At 32.5% G+C, this 16535-nt stretch overlaps 1 pseudogene; it reads left to right on the top strand.

Moving 5' to 3' along the window:
* Positions 1-21: 21 nt before the first annotated feature.
* Positions 22-16535, top strand: part of LOC107865329 — a 34393-nt pseudogene continuing 17879 nt past the window's right edge.

Below are 16535 nucleotides of genomic sequence, written 5' to 3'. Positions count from 1 at the left end.
GCAATATTCTCTGTATCCAATATGACGACATTAGGTGAAAATAAGGACAATGTTGTATCCAACATGAAAATTGAAAGAAGAGGCTAGCTACGTCAATAATTCTCAAGCACAGGTAATCACTTCCATACCTTAATTTCTACTCCCCTTCCCACCCCCATCCCTACCCCTGCCTAATTTATGTAGCATCGTTAGAATTTTGAGAGTTTAATTCTCTAATTTTAACTGTGAATTCATAAATGAAATTTTTAATTGTTTTAAAATATAATTTATATATTTGAAGATTATGTTAAAAGTACCATAAATCACATTAATTGAAAAGTACCATACAAATAATTGGGACATAAGAAGTAACTATTTCTCTTTTACTTATTTCCTTGGAAAACTATTTGCGAAACCATATATTTGATTGACATACGGGATAATTTGCGACCATTTAATTTGCCACGTAAAATTGTTTATAATTAGTCGATTAGTAGGAAAGTTTCACTCAATAGGTGAAAGTTCGACTGTCTTCCCTCTTTTGCGATGCAACAAGAATTTTTTATTATCAGTATACATAACATATGCTACATTATGCAGGGACAGCTTGGTCGATCAATGCTGCACCTATTGAAAGAAACCCTTGACGGGGTCCAACTAAGACCTTTTGTGATGGTCGACTTGGGATGTTCATGCGGCAGCAACACTGTTTACATAATCAACGTTATTGTTGAACATATGAGCAGGAGTTATGAAGCGATGGGTCAACAACCCCCCGAATTCTCTGTTTTTTTCTCTGACCTTCCTTCCAATGACTTCAACACATTGTTTGAGCTACTGCCACCTTTGGCTAATAATGGTTATGGCAGCATGGCGGAATGCTTATCTTCTAATATCCATCGCTCTTACTTTGTTGTCGGAGTTCCTGTTTCCTTTTATCATCGTCTCTTCCCGGCTAGATCCGTTGACGTTTTCTACTCTGCATTTTCTCTGCAATGGCTTTCTCAGGTTATTTTTCTTTTCCCCTCTCTCTCTATATATATGCTTTAACGTTTAATATATTTTATTTTTAATCTAAATTCAAGCCGTGGAAGCCTCTTACAGAAATTATTCAAGGTAAGAATGCATACAATAGAAGTAGTTTGCCCTTTTTTCGAACTTCATATATAGCGAAAGCTTTAGTGCAATGAACTAGCTTCTCTTAAGTCTAAATTCAATGTATTGATGGTGTATGAAAATATTTACACAAGCAAATCTCTTAATATTTGTAAGTATCTTGATAAGTATTGATTATTAGTTTGGTAGAAAAAGTAACTAACTTGATAGTGTAAGTGTACATAATTTGAATTAGTTTTTCTTTCGGTAGAAGTCTCAACTAATTAACATTTCATTAGTTTGATAAAGAAGGATATATTTGAAATTAAATTTACATAATAAATAATTCCTTATTTTTATAAAATAAAAATGTTATGTATGTATATATTACTATTACAAAAACTAATATTTGAGACATCATATAATTTTTTCCGAAATGTAAGTCAAAAGTAGTATGTCATCAAAGTCATGGTCAAGCAAAAAATAATAGGAAAAGTATACTTACATACACTACTGGAAATTACCCTATGGCAATGAACTTTTTGGCGACGGTTAACAAAGCGTTGCAATAGGTGGTCTATTGCAACGCTTTCAAGCATTGCCAAAAATAATTGTTCTATTAGCTATAATTTAACCCTATAACCGTCACATTTGACATTAAGCGTCGTAATAGATAAATAAAATAAGCTATTGCAATGCTTATAATTTTATTCCCTCCATTTTCACTACCAATTTTATTCAGTCCGCCAAAAATAAAACACTTTCATAAAACTTTTTCTCTAACTAAATCTTCACTGCCAATGCTTAAAATTTCTCTAAATTCCTCCATTTTCACTGCCAACTATTCTCTCCATTTTCACTACCAACACTTAATTTTTTCTCTAAATTTCAATCGATGTCCTAATCGCTAAAGGTTTGGTTCTATGGACTTTCTCTAAATTTTAATCGATGCCCTAATCGTGAAAGGTTATATGGAAGGAGATCTGTGTATCTCTGTGGGAGATCGTCCGGCAATGAATTTGGGGATTTTATTGTAACTCTGTGGGTTTTGGGGAGATTTTACTGTAGCTGTAACTAAAGTGTTCTTCCAAGGAATTTTTGCTTTCATTATCAGTATGTTCTCACACAATTTTCTCTAATTTTGACTTAAAACTTTGCTTTTTTCAGTTAAAAAGAGTTAGTGTTTACCATTTTGCTTATTTGATTCCTTCTTGAATCCTTTTGTTGGTAAAGATCTCCCCTTTTTTCTTTTCCTGTGAGATTTTATGTTTTTTCTTCATTTGCTTCATCTGCTTCACTTCTAAGTTTTAATACATTTTCCTCAGTAATTGATACAAGCACAAGGAGTATCAAAAGCACAAAGTATGGTCTAAGGGTCAAGGCTTTGGAATTAGCAACCAATTGAAGACTTTTTGAAGTATTTTGAAGCCTTGGTCAAGAGAAGGAAGGAAGGAAACTTATACACTCAAGAGTCACCTCAAGTGAAGGGCATTGAAGTCATTATGCACTCCAAAACAACACTCAAGAGACGCCCCAAATTCCCTCCCTCATTAAGGGCATTTTTGTCCATTAAACGTAATAGTATAAATAGACCATTTTACTTCTCTTTTCATTAGACTTTGATGAAATTGGATATTACTCTTATATTGTAGTTTTTAGTCTCTAGTTTTAGCTCTTAGAATCCGAAAGTGGTCCAAGAATATTTGAAGTTAGGGTTTCACTTGTTTTGGATAATTTAGCAAGAAAGGTGGTTTGAGGAAGAGTGTCTCCTTTGGGTCACCTAAGAGGAAGGTTTGAACTCTTGTTTGTGAATTGTGTTGGAAGATTTGAAACATCTTCTAGTGCTAATCACTTAATAAGGGTTCAATTTCAAGTAATCTTCTTCTTCCTCTCCATTCTATGTGTTGTTTTCTCTTTGTTTGGTTGCTGGAATTTGAATCTTTGTAGCCAATTTTGTGTGTTTGGTAGTATTTAGGCTATCATTTGGTATCAAAGCCTTGGTTAGGGTTGTTCCAACATCCCTAAATCTTGGTTTTAGTGTTCTTATATAGAAAATCTCATAAAAAAGAGTCAAAAATTAGAAAATACTAAAAAAATTGTGTGTTGTCTTTTGTGTTTTTTTGTAGATCCGAATTTTCCAAGTTGGATCTACAAGTTTTTATTGTGTTTTGATAGTTTCTAGTGTTAGTTTCTTGTTCTCTAACGCTTAAAGAGTCTAGATCTACTTTTAGATTGAAGATTGGTTGAGTTTGAGCTTAGATCCACCATGGCTATGGAGTTTTAAAGCTTTTTGAGCTAGATCTGATTTTGTCTTGGTGATTTGAGCGTGTTTGGTGGCTGATTTTTAGTTAGTTGGGGTTGTCTTGGCATAAGGAACCTAGATCTATAAAAAAATCAGATTTGGAGTTCAATTTGCTAGGTGGTCAAACTTGGTCAACGCTTGAATATTCATCTTGTTCATCCATGATCTTATAACTTAGTGAAGAAGGATATTCAAAGTTCTTGTTTGATCCAAAAAAGAAAATAAAGAGAGTGAAAAATTTGTTTGTCCAAAAGCATATTCAAAGAATATTCTATTCTTCCAAAAGGAAGAGGGGACAAGGGGACAACAAAGTACAATTGCAAGTACAAAGGGGGACCAATTCATTTCTCATCCATTTTAAAGCTTGAAAAAGTTTCAAACTTGAAATTCCCCCCCCCCCCCCCCCCCGAAAACCGAATTCTCTTCCTTCCTAAGAGGTGTTTCGCCGAAACAAGTTGGAAATTTATTTTTGGAATTTCGAAAAGTGACAACCAACCACGTAGTGCCACATCATCACTTGTGCTCAACCAAAATTCGACTCTAAAGTTAGATTTTTCTTAGTTTCTAATTTTTTATTCTAGTTTCTTTTAAGCTAATTCTATCCCTAATTAGCAAACTAGTAAGTACCTACTAGATTGGTAATTAGTTTAGAGTTCGTTTATTTTGTGTCTCTGATTTTTGTGTGTGTTTCTCGTTTTCAAGTCGTAGTAATTTGTTGGTTCAAGTTCGTGCATCACTTATTTTGAGTCATTTCAAACAAAGATCAATTCCGATTCAAAGCTTCTTTCTTCTCAAGTAAATTGTCAAGTATTGTCAATTCTCCAACGCTTGTCAAGCCAAGTGTGAGGTGAGGTTGAGTGTGCGTGAAGTGAGGTTTTTGAACTAACTTGTTTGCTCATTTCGTAGGTTGTTTGCCTACTGTTTTTTGCACTTTTTAGGTACATTTTCCATGGAATCCGAAGGTACTACTTTGCAACCTTTGGGAAATGATGTTATTGGAGCCTTGATGGATCTGATTGATGCCTTGGGTCAAAAAATAGAAGATAATCATGATGCTTTGAGGAGTGATTGACATCCTTTAAGGGTGGTGTGGCTAGATTGAAAGTGGGGGTTGATAGACTCTGTGATAAACTATGTCCACCAAACCCTCCACAAGTTCAAACCCCTCAAAAATAAAGATCCTACACTCCACCAAATTCCATGCCACTAATTCAAATCCACCGCCAATCAAATCCAATGCCTCCTCCCTAAGATCCACTAAGCGGAAACCACTCCATTCAAATAAGAGAATATATAGTGAAAGAATTTAAGGGTGATAAGGTGGGATCTCAAGATGGAGAGCAATTTGAGGGTGAGATACAAGAAGAGTTTGGAGAAAGAAAGGAGAGAAAAGGGGAAACTGAGGGTAGGGAAATTGAAAGGGAAAGGACAACTTTATTTGTAGGACTTTCCCACAAAGGTCCCATGATACTCACTAACCCAAAGGCTAGCATTTTTCCTAGATTTGATCTTTCTTATTTACAGGTTCAAGCTCATAACTTTTCAAAGAAGGATCAACAGGGGTTTCACTTGAAAATCAACTCAAGACACCCTTGACCGAGGGTCACAAAATAGTGGACTATCCTAGCCCAAACCAAGGTGATAATGCTACACCTTATGTTCCCTAGAACTTAAATTATTGTCATGTGATTCCTTGTGAAGTGTTCTCGGGTTCTGTTGATATAGAAGTGCATGTTTATTCCATTGTTAGTTCTTATGATGTGTTTAGTGAACCATATGCTTATAAGGTTAGCTCACTACTTAAACATGATAAGGGTGTGATTAAAAACTTTCAAGTTAGTGTTGATGTTAGTAATGATGGTCTTAATATTGAACATGGTCTATTGAACTTGTGTAATAAAAGCCATTATATTAATCTTGTTCATAGTGACCTTGTGTTTGTCCTAGTGGTGGATAATGTCTTGAATGATTGTGAACTTGGTAACCTAGTGAAAGAAATGGTCTATCTAGACTTAAACCTTTACCATTTGCTCCCATTTGACCTCGGCGTACTCTTGAGATGTGAAGGTTATAGTTGCTGGCCGTGCTCACTTATTCTTGATATTGAGGCTATTCATGTATTTGGTACCCTTTATGCTAAGCTTTTATTGTTAAAAACCAAGGATATGTAGATGTATATTAAGTGTGAGTAACCATGGGTTGATGATATAAGTGTGGTACTAATGCTAACACTCCTACCAAGGGGATTTTGTGTTTGTTTTTGCTCTCTCTTTGGTTTAGCAAGGTTTGAATTTGAGGACAAATTTTATTCAAGATAGAGAGGATGATACAAGCACAAGGAGCATCAAAAGCACCAAGTATGGTCTAAGGGTCAAGGCTTTGGCTTAGTAAGAAATTGAAGACTTTTCGAAGTATTTTGAAGCCTTGGTCAAGAAAAGGAAGGAAGGGAACTTATACACTCAAGAGTCACCTCAAGTGAAGGGCATTAAAGTCATTATACACACCAAAACAACACTCAAGAGGCACCCCAAATTCCCTCCCTCATTAAGGGCATTTTTATCCATTAAATGTAATAGTATAAATAGAACATTTTACTTCTCTTTTCATTAGACTTTGATAAAATTGGTTATTACTCTTATATTGTAGTTTTAGTCTCTAGTTTTAGCTCTTAGAATCCAAAAGTGGTCCAAGAACATTTGAAGTTAGGGTTTCACTTGTTTTGGATAATTTGGCAAGAAAAGTGGTTTGAGGAAGAATGTTTCCTTTGGGTCACCTAAGAGGAAGGTTTGAACTCTTATTTGTGAAGTGTGTTTGAAGATTTGAAATATCTTTTAGTGCTAATCACTTAATAAGGGTAAGGGTCTTTCTATCTATCTTTCAATTTCAAGTAATCTTCTTCTTCATCTCCATTCTATGTGTTGTTTTCTCTTTGTTTGGTTGCTGGAATTTGTATCTTAGTAGCCAATTTTGTGTGTTTGGTAGTTTTTAGGCTATCAGTAATGTAGGGTAAAAAAGGGGTTTATTTCAATCTTTTGGGGATCAACTTATTAGGATAATAAAAATGAATATTTATGTTATCTAGCTAATTTGGCATCTGGATATTTTACCAGTTTTCTCTGTTAGTATCTGTTGTATCTTATACTTCAATTATTATATTATTTTATTATAGTTACTTGTGTCGAGGTCTATCAAAAACTTCTCTACCTTTGTAGCAGGGGTAAGGTACACTTTACCCTCCCAACACCCCCACTTTGTGAAAGTGGGACTACACTGTATATATTGTCCGTGTTTTTCTAATTTGTTATTTTTTTTGAATACCCTTTTGATTTTCTTGAGCTGGAGATAATTGGTGCTCTGTATTTTCTTGCTTTTTTAAGGTGGGTGCAAGGGGTGATGCGTAGTGTACAACTCAAGCTTAGTCTACACTTAGCTTGTTGAGTTATACAGTAATAATGTTTTATTGTATTAGACATATGAGGTTTTCTGTATTGTGGATTTTCTTGAATTTCTTGAGCTAGAGTGAGTTCCTCTATGTTATTAGTATTAGTGCTCCTCTAGTATTAGTCCCTCATTGTCGTCGTCGTGCCTCCACCTCCGCCGCCACCAGTTGTTCTGGTTGGTAAACGGTCTAGTGAGTTTGTGCTGACTGTGACATGGTGGCGATGACGTCGCCCTTATTTTGTGGAAGGGGTAGGTGACTATAGACATATATGTAGTTGTCGAGATTTGTCGTTTGTCCAAGGGATTAGCTCACTTAGCAAAGTTTGAGCCATTGGGGTGTGGCTTAGTTCATGGTTTCAACTTTTGCGTCAGGCAAACTAAATTTAATATTTAAGAGTTAACTTTAGATGAATTTCTTGATATTACTGTTAGATTTTTTTTCTGTTGTGTTATTATTGATTAATGTACAGATTATTGAACTTGGGGTACAGATTATATAGGTATTCCTGGCTACTCGACCTCACAATGGAGGTTTGATAAGCTTGGATGATCTTTGTAAACTTCTTGGTCAAAGGCGGAAAGCTGTTCGAGAGACGATATCTGAAGATGACAGCTTGCGTGCTATAAGCAAGCTGAAGGTATTGGCTTAAGCTTTTATGTTCCAGTTGGCAATAACTGAAAGATTGATTGACAACTGATGCTAAATATAGCAAATCTTCTTTTTCCATTTAACTTGAAAGAGAATATTTTACAGTTTAGTGCTTTGTGCATCTGATTATAAAGATTCTTTATGTTTCACCTTTGGATGCCCGGATATTTGATTTTGCTAGTTGCCCTATTTAGTGAAATAAAGAACAAAAAGAATTTGTACTGTAAAACTACCCTGTCCCAAAAAAAAAGGTAAACTGCAGGAAGAAGTATCATCTCTTTTCTAAATCTTTTATAGTTCCTTAATACACGAAGCACCCAAGATATTTCTAAACTGCAGGTCATTATTGCTCATTCAATCTTCCTCATTTAGATGGAAGATAGGAGAAATATATATCAGTCTAAAAACATGATTTGAAGTTCATCATTTGACTCATTTCTTTTGAACGTATAGTAACCATCATTTGTTCTTTTAGGACTGGTATGTTTTGCTACTGTTGCTCGAACATAAACTGACATCCAATTGCATTTTTAGGTATTAGGTAGTGGTTTTGAGGTGATTACAGTGGGAAAGAAAAAGCTTGTTAGATCTGTCCCTACTGAACTGAATAAGGATCATAACAAAATCTTAGAGCTAGACCAGGTATAACCTTTGTTCTTTATTTTCCTCTGGATTGATCATTGATATCAGTAGGTAATTTCTCTCCTTGGACGATTTTGTAGTATAGGTTATTGTCATGCAGAAAAAAATGTCACTTATTTAATGCAATCATTGTTCCCCTTGAGTATTTCACAACTTTGGTTTCTTCAACCAGTCTACGACTCTATTTTGGCCACTTAAAGGAAAATGGCAACGCAATTTTCCTTTTGGATCCATGAATTTTAATAAAGGACTACATTTTGGTTAGAGAGGTCTCCCAGCTTACTTTGAAACATTGCCTATTAGGTGCAGCTAAGCTTGGTTGATTATATTATATATTAAAAGAGGAATAGCGGTCCTGAGCTGGGGTCTATCAGAAACAACCTCTCTACTTCAGATGAAGTAGTGGTATGGTCTGCGTACACTCTACCCTCCCCAAAACTTATTATGTGGGAATACACTAGGTATGTCGTTGTTGTTGTCATTATTGATTGATGTCTTATTTGTTTTAGTTAAGATTAAGAGTCTAGATATTAAGATATATGTTTAGATCTAGTTATTTAAGAGATGTGTATGTGTTGATCCAATCGTATATCGAGATAAATATTTTTAGAGAGAGGTAGCGTAAAGCCATCAAGCAAGATCAATGTTGGGTTGATCCATTTAAAAGTAAATAAAAAAGTAGAACAACCTCATACACATAATGTTTTTTCTTATAAGTTATATATACATTCAGTTGTTTATATACATATTATATACAGAGAGCACCTAAGAGTAAATACCATACAAATACTCAGAGAAATATGCATCAAGATCCACGGTTACACAGAAAGGGCACTCAACTGATGTTATGCAATCTCTGCTACTAATTTGGATGTGGAGATGTGGAAAATTTAGTAGTCTTCTTTCTCACAGATAAATTTTGTGGTATTTGTAAATACCATTTTTTTTCCATTGGTTTTTTGGTCTAAGAATAATGCCAAGGTGTTGTATATATATATTTATGGCACTCACTTTGATGATTTATTTCTGGTCAGTAAGGTGAAACAGTTTAGGAGGACTATCCCTTTGTGCATTTATGTTATTGTGTTGTTTCTAGTTAGATGGTGTTGTTGTTTGTAGTTAGATAGTGTTGTTATTCAGTTTCTGTGTACCAAATTGGTGAAATCTGTTCGAGTTTGAAGAGGAATTAGGTGATCTGATGGCATTTTTGGGTCTGTTTGTTTTGACAGTATTGGTTTTGGATGAGGTATATCTTAATAGAGCAAAATTAATTCAAAAGAATTATATAATCAACTTGAGCTAATGTTTAAACTACTGCAGGTTGCTAGATTTGGTGGCTCAAACATTGATCTGTCTGCCTGGGAGGACAAGAAGAACCCTAGTGAATCTCGCTTTCCTTCTCAGGTGAGACAGTTTCTGAGCTAATACTTAAATTGCTGCAGGTTGCTGCAGCTCTTGGCATCTTCTAAGGTTTACAATTTACTCATACCGTGAGACCAACCTGCTAATCTAGATGACCACCGTTTAAAGCCTAATCTATACGTAAAACTTAATGGCCATCGTTTAAAGCCTAATCTATAAGTAAAATTTAACGGCCACCGTTAAGTAAACAACCTTATAACCTTAATGACCATCGTTTAACCTTATAACCTTATATTAGTAAACAACCTTATAACCTTAAAACCTTAACGGCCACCGTTTAACATTATAACCTTAACGGCCATTGTTTAACCTTATAGCCACCGTTAAGTAAACAACCTTATACCCTTATAACCTTAACGGCCACCATTTAGCCTTATAACCTTATATTAGTAAACAACGTTATATCCTTAACAGCCACCGTTTAACCTTATAACCTTATATTAGTAAACAACTTTATAACCTTATAACCTTAACGACCATTGTTTAACCTTATAACCACCGTTAAGTAAACAACCTTATAACCTTATAACCTTAACGGCCACTGTTTAACCTTATAACCTTATATTAGTAAACAACCTTATAACCTTAATGGCCACAATTTAACCTTAAAGCCTTATATTAGTTCACACGGGAACCTTTAAAACCCATTGCTTGCTTAAATGCCTAATTTGGGAGCAGTTTACCATCTCCATTATCAGAAGATTCTAAGTAAATATATTTACAACTATTCTCACTGACTGAAGAAATTTACATGGTTGAATAGTGATACCCTTCTAAAAAGAGGAATCCAAACTCATCAAATCTAATATGCCTCAAATTTTAAGATGGATTATCTTTTGTGTATATTTCCTTTTCCCATTAACTGACAAATGGTTGTATAAGCTGAACGTATGAGTGTATTTTCAATCCAGACCTTGTAGTTTATATTCTTCGACTCTTGAATAATTAGCAAGAATGAACAAGGACTTGGCTAGTATCATATAAAAATTAATAACCATGTTTCTGTCATGTTATGACTTTCTAATGGCCACTTTGTTTAATGTTGTATGTGTAGGAGCTAAAAGTTAGACCGTGCCCTGTAGTGTTTGCATCTTTTTCTGGTGGACCAAAAGCATGCATGTATAAGGTTCTCCAGGTAAAGAACAATTCTTTGAAAAATGTAGTATGATCATCATTGCCAAATATGTACGTCAGTACATACAATAGTTTGAAGTGTTTCATTCTTATCTATCATAGTGTGTTCTACATGGTGCAACTAATTTCTTTTGTTCTTTAATTTGATCACAGATAATCGAGGGCAAATGTGAATAACGTGTCAATCTGGTATACTCTATTATGTTTTTCTCTCATGATGTTTATGTTCTTTCACCCCTACTTGTTTGGGACTGCAGCATAGTTGTTGGTGTTTATGTTCTTTCTCAATCTTAACATATGAGTTTGCTACTATGAGACAGGCTTGGGCATCAGTGAATTGGATAAATTATAAATGGCAACTTAGTTTCCATTCCATAACATGATTTGTGTTCTCAAATTTTTAAGCTTACCGTACAATTCTATCTAAAAGATTTCTATACCAGGAATACCGTTAGCATATCATAACACCTCCCCTTCCTTTTGTCATATTTGGTTGCTTTATTTTCTAAAAATTGATGATACCTCCACCACACCCGCTTCCTAATTTTGGTAGTCCATTACCTTATTTTTTACGTAATGTGATAACATCATCAGTGATCTCTGATGATATGATAATTTGTTTCATATGTTTAATATGAAGGGTGAGTTCCGGCTCGTTAGAGAATGTCTTTCGGGCTACATTTTAGATTCTTCTCCAGTTTACTTTACTAGTAATCTGGGTACTAGATTTATACTACATCCAACAATTCTTGGAATGTCACGTCCTCCTCCCCTAGCCTCATGGCTAACAAATGGAATTGCTTCCAGTCTAGATGCCCTCTTCCTTAGAAGATTTAAATCACACCGTCCTGAGTTTTGGCAGCTCTGTATGCTTCTGTTATGAGTGTCTCTTAGCTTTTGATTCAGATTATTTTTGTCGCTCCTAGTATATTTCTGCTTAACATAGTAGAGGAGCATTAGTTGTGCTATTCCACCTCTCTTGCAGCACTAAGTGTGTCATTTAAGTGCTAATTTATATTATTTGTTCTCTTTTTATAGGTGTCCAAAATGAAGAAAGAGATAAAGAAAATGATAAAGACATTGACCTTATCAATAATTTTGTGTTGAATTTTTTGAAACTTATCGTGACTTGAACTTGCTAGTATGTAAAAATTTAACTAATCATTTGGAATTGATTACATTTTACTTTTGAGTTTAAATTACTAGCTTGTTGCATATTTTGAATTATGAGATTATTAATGAATGATTTTATTTTGTGATGTGTATATATTGTGTTATAATTTATAAAGCGTTGTAACAGAATAACAAAAGCGTCACAATAGATGCTATGGCAACGGTTTAATGTCGTTGCAATAGAATCTATTGTAACGGTTCATAACCGTTGAAATAGATGAAAATAAGTGTTCCAATAAGTAATGAAATAGTTGTAATAGGTAGTCAAAAAGCATTGTAACAGAACAACAAAAGTGTCACAATAGCTGCTATTACAACAGTTAGTAACGGTTGCAATAACATCTATTGCGATGGTTCGTAACCGTTTCAATAGATGAAAATAGGCGTTTTAATAAGTCAAAAAATAACCGTAGTAATAGTTCTATATATGGTGATGGTTGAAAGAAACCGTCACTATAGCTCTACCTATGGCGACGGTTTAGACAACCATCGCAGAAACCGTTCAATAGACCTATCGCAACGCCCACCTATGGGACGCTTGCAGAATAGCTGTGATAGGTCTATGGCAACGGCTTTTTTGTCTATTGCGATGGTTTTACAACCGTCACCTAGATCTAATTTCTGGTAGTGATAGCATGGAGAAATAAATAGAGAAATGCAGAAATAATGGTGATCTTTGCCAATCCCAAGGATGATTTACAAACAAATGAATTGTATATGGTTTTCAAGTTTGAAAATGCATGAAGATCCTAACTGCTTTATTTCTTGAATTTAAGTATGATGCGTCGTTGCTGTAATTTTTTTACGCTATCAGGTAATTTTTACCTGTTGCAGCAAGTCATTCATTTCTCAGGTAAAAATATAAAGATAAATGAGTTGCTACAACATGTAAAAGTGATATAATGATGTTAAAAAAAATACATCAACAGTATAGTGCACCAAACTTAAACTGTTATTTCTTTAATAAGGTCAAAAAGGTTAAAAAAACATTCAAGAATTAATGGCCCCTGGTTTTGTCAAAACCACTAGCTAGCTTAAGACATGAAAAACAATTTCTCTATTTTCGAGTTAGGAAAAATACTAAGTACTCTTTATCTTTTTCAGACTTCACATTATGAGTCAAGACATTCAGGATTTGATTTGAATCGATTTTTAATAAAAATCATAAACAAATCAATTAAATTGATATTTAAATTCTAAAATAAAATAAAATAAAATAAAATAAAAATTATCGATTTGGTCCTTGTCGGTTTTAGTTTAGTTTGGTATGATTTTTTGATTTATAATTAGCTAATAATAAAATAATGGGACATGAGTCAACTATTTCAAATGTACGTTAGGAATCAATGTATTTCTCTTTACTATCACAAAATAAATGTATATGAATTTCTGTTATTTTCAATACTATTTTGAAATTTTAGCATGGATAAGTTGTATAACTGTAGAGATTTTTTCACTTCACATGTCTAACATCCATAGAAAACTGTGTAGACCTTTAAATAGAATGATCAACCATTAAAAACTCGAACGGGCAAACTATTAAAGAGTAGATGAATGTTTTAACAAAGAAACTAAAAACTGACAATACATCACATCACATATATACAGTTAGATAATTATCATATATGAAAAACTATTATTATATATTTAAACTAAATCCTGAAAATTATTTAAATGTGTTGTAGTGCATATGAAATAAGTAACTAAGATCAAATTAATGATTAAAAATTATAAATATTTATAATTATTTATAAAAACTATTATTATATATTCAAATAATTATAAAATTTCTATACAAAATTTATTCATTCGATTTGATTATATTTTTTATTTTTCCTTAGTAGAACCATAATCAAACCAAATATTATAGGTCTTTAAAATTCAAACCCAAATCAAATCAAATGTCGATTTGTTAAGTCGGTTTGGTTTGGCTAACAAACACCTCTAGTTCTGTTCGAGATTGTTTTTTTCTCAAAAAAATATATTTTTTAAAAAAAAGAATGGTATTTGATAAACTTGCAAAAGTGCTTTTAAAAAGATGCAGAAGCAATTTTTCTATTTCTGGGAAGAAGTAGAAAATTTCTCAGAAGTAGTGAAAATTCCGCTTTTAAGAAAAAGTAGAAGCAGAAGCAGAAAATTATTTTTTTCATTACAAAAATATCCCTATCACACACACACACACACATATATACCTTATTAATTAATTAGCATATCTTACAAGTTTGATTAAAATTTGATTTTAAAATTTTATACTTCACATTTACATCATAATTATTTATTTCATCCTATGATTTATAAATTATTATTATTAATCACTCATTCTGAATAAGATTGAAAATATCATTGATGATGATGATTAAAGAATATATAACTCTTTATTTTTTTATTATTAATGATAACACGACATACGAATGACGTTGCAATATCAAATGATATTTTGGCTGCACTTGTAATTTTTTTCTTGAATATTTAATTTTGAATAAGTATTTCATGAAAAGTGACATATTTGTTATCATTATGTGGTGAATTTTTTCATATCTAGTGATCTAATTTATGGAATAATTTTTAATGATTTAGTTTGTTATTTTTAAGTAAGTTAAAGTTATTTAAGTAATATATCATCCATTTAATATTTTTAAAAGTATTTATGTAAATAAATATTGATTGAAAATTTTATAATATGTACTTTTGAATTAAATAAAATTTTAATCAAAAATATTATAATAGATATTTAAATAATTTTTTTCTATAAAATGATTGTAGTTGTAAAACTTTATTGATACATATCTTCCTGGTCATTTGCCTCTCAAAAACACTTTTTGGAAAAGATTATTCGAGCACAATTGGTTTATCAAAAGCACTTTTCAAATGAATTTATCAAACATAAATTGTGTTTTTTCAAAAGTACTTTTCTAAAAAGCTATTTTGTAAAAATGTTTCTCAAATAAGCAATTTTCGAACAACAATTCCAAACAGACTCTATATTGGGTATTATTGTTGTTGTTGATTACCTAGTTGTTTAATTCTTGATTATTACCTCCCCGTTCAATTTATGATTTAGAGTACGAAAGTTGAAACACTTGATTTTAGTTATAAATTCGAATACATATTATTTAAATATTTTAAAATAATTTATATATTTAAAATTAATACAAAAAGTACTATAAATCAATATAGCTAATGATTTAAAATAATTTTAGAAAATTATAATGAAAAAATAGTTGACAAAAATGGCTCAGTGGATCCCTGTACTATGTCGGTTTTGTAAGTTGGACACTTCTACTTACATGTTTGTGAGCTGGACCCTTGAACCCATTAAAAAGAAACATTTTAAGCACTTTTTTTTGTGAGTGTAACACATTCTCTCATGTCAGCTTCCACGTGTGCCACATCATCTGCCAAGTCATATTCAAGTGTTTCATTAAATTCCAAGTCATTTTTCAAATGCTACATGACAAATTAAACTTTCTTCTTCAAGTCAGAAGCCTCCCCAACCTTTACCCCAAATCCCAACTACACACTTATACTTTGCGAGAGTCCTATAACCCCCCAAATATTTTAAATAAAATTATTACCCCCAACACTGACATGGCAAGAAAGTGTAGTTCACTCTCTTTAAAGAGAGTAAGAACAAAAACAATTTATTAAAAGTTTATTTTTAATATTTTTGTAAATAAATATATATAATTTTAATAATTATTTTTCTTTCTTTTTCTTCATTTCGTCTTCTTCCATTCTTCTTCTTCTTCTTCTTCAATGACATCCATGAACTAATTAATGACATTTCTTCTTCTTCTATTCTTCTTCAATTCTTCTTCTTCTTCTTCTTCTTCTTCTTCTTCTTCTTCTTATTATTATTATTATTATTATTATTATTATTATTATTATTATTAATATTATTATTCTTGTTATTATTATTATTATTATTATTAATAATAATAATAATAATATTTTTCTTTCTTCTTCTTCCATTCTTCTTCTTCTTCTTCTTCTTCAATGACATCCAAGAACTGATTAATGACATTTCTTCTTTTTCTAATCTTCTTCAATTTTTCTTCTTCTTCTTCTTCAATGACATCCAAGAACTTATCAATGGCATTTCTTCTTCTTCTTCTTCTTCTTCTTCTTCTTCTTCTTCTTCTTATTCTTATTCTTATTCTTCTTCCTCTTCTTCTTCTTTTTATTCTTCTCCTTATTCTCTTTCTTCTCTTTCTTATTCTTCTTCTCCTTCTTGTTCTTCTGCTTCTTCTTCTCCTTCTTCTCCTTCTTCTCCTCCTCCTTCTCCTTCTCCTTCTCCTCCTCCTTCTCTTCCTCCTCATTCTCCTTCTCCTTCTTCTCCTCCTCCTTCTCCTTCTCCTTCTCCTTCTCCTTCTTCTTCTCTTTCTTCTTCTTCTTCTTCTTCTTCTTCTTCTTCTTATTATTATTATTATTATTATTAGTATTATTTTTCTTTCTTCTTCTTCTTCTTCTTCAATGACATCCAAGAACTGATTAATGACATTTCTTCTTCTTCTATTCTTCTTCAATTTTTCTTCTTCTTCTTTTTATTTTTCAATGACATCCTAGAACTTATCAATGGCATTTCTTCTTCTTCTTCTTCTACTTCTTCTTCTTCTTCTCTTTCTTTTTCTTCTTCTTTTTCTTCTTCTTCTTCTTTTTCTTCTTCTTCTTCTTCTTCTTCTTCTTCTTCTTCTTCTT

Source organism: Capsicum annuum, chromosome 3 (assembly GCF_002878395.1).
Source record: "Capsicum annuum cultivar UCD-10X-F1 chromosome 3, UCD10Xv1.1, whole genome shotgun sequence".
NCBI lineage: Eukaryota > Viridiplantae > Streptophyta > Magnoliopsida > Solanales > Solanaceae > Capsicum > Capsicum annuum.
Note: the sequence above shows the minus strand (reverse complement) of the source record. Positions and strands in the feature narration are given on the sequence as shown.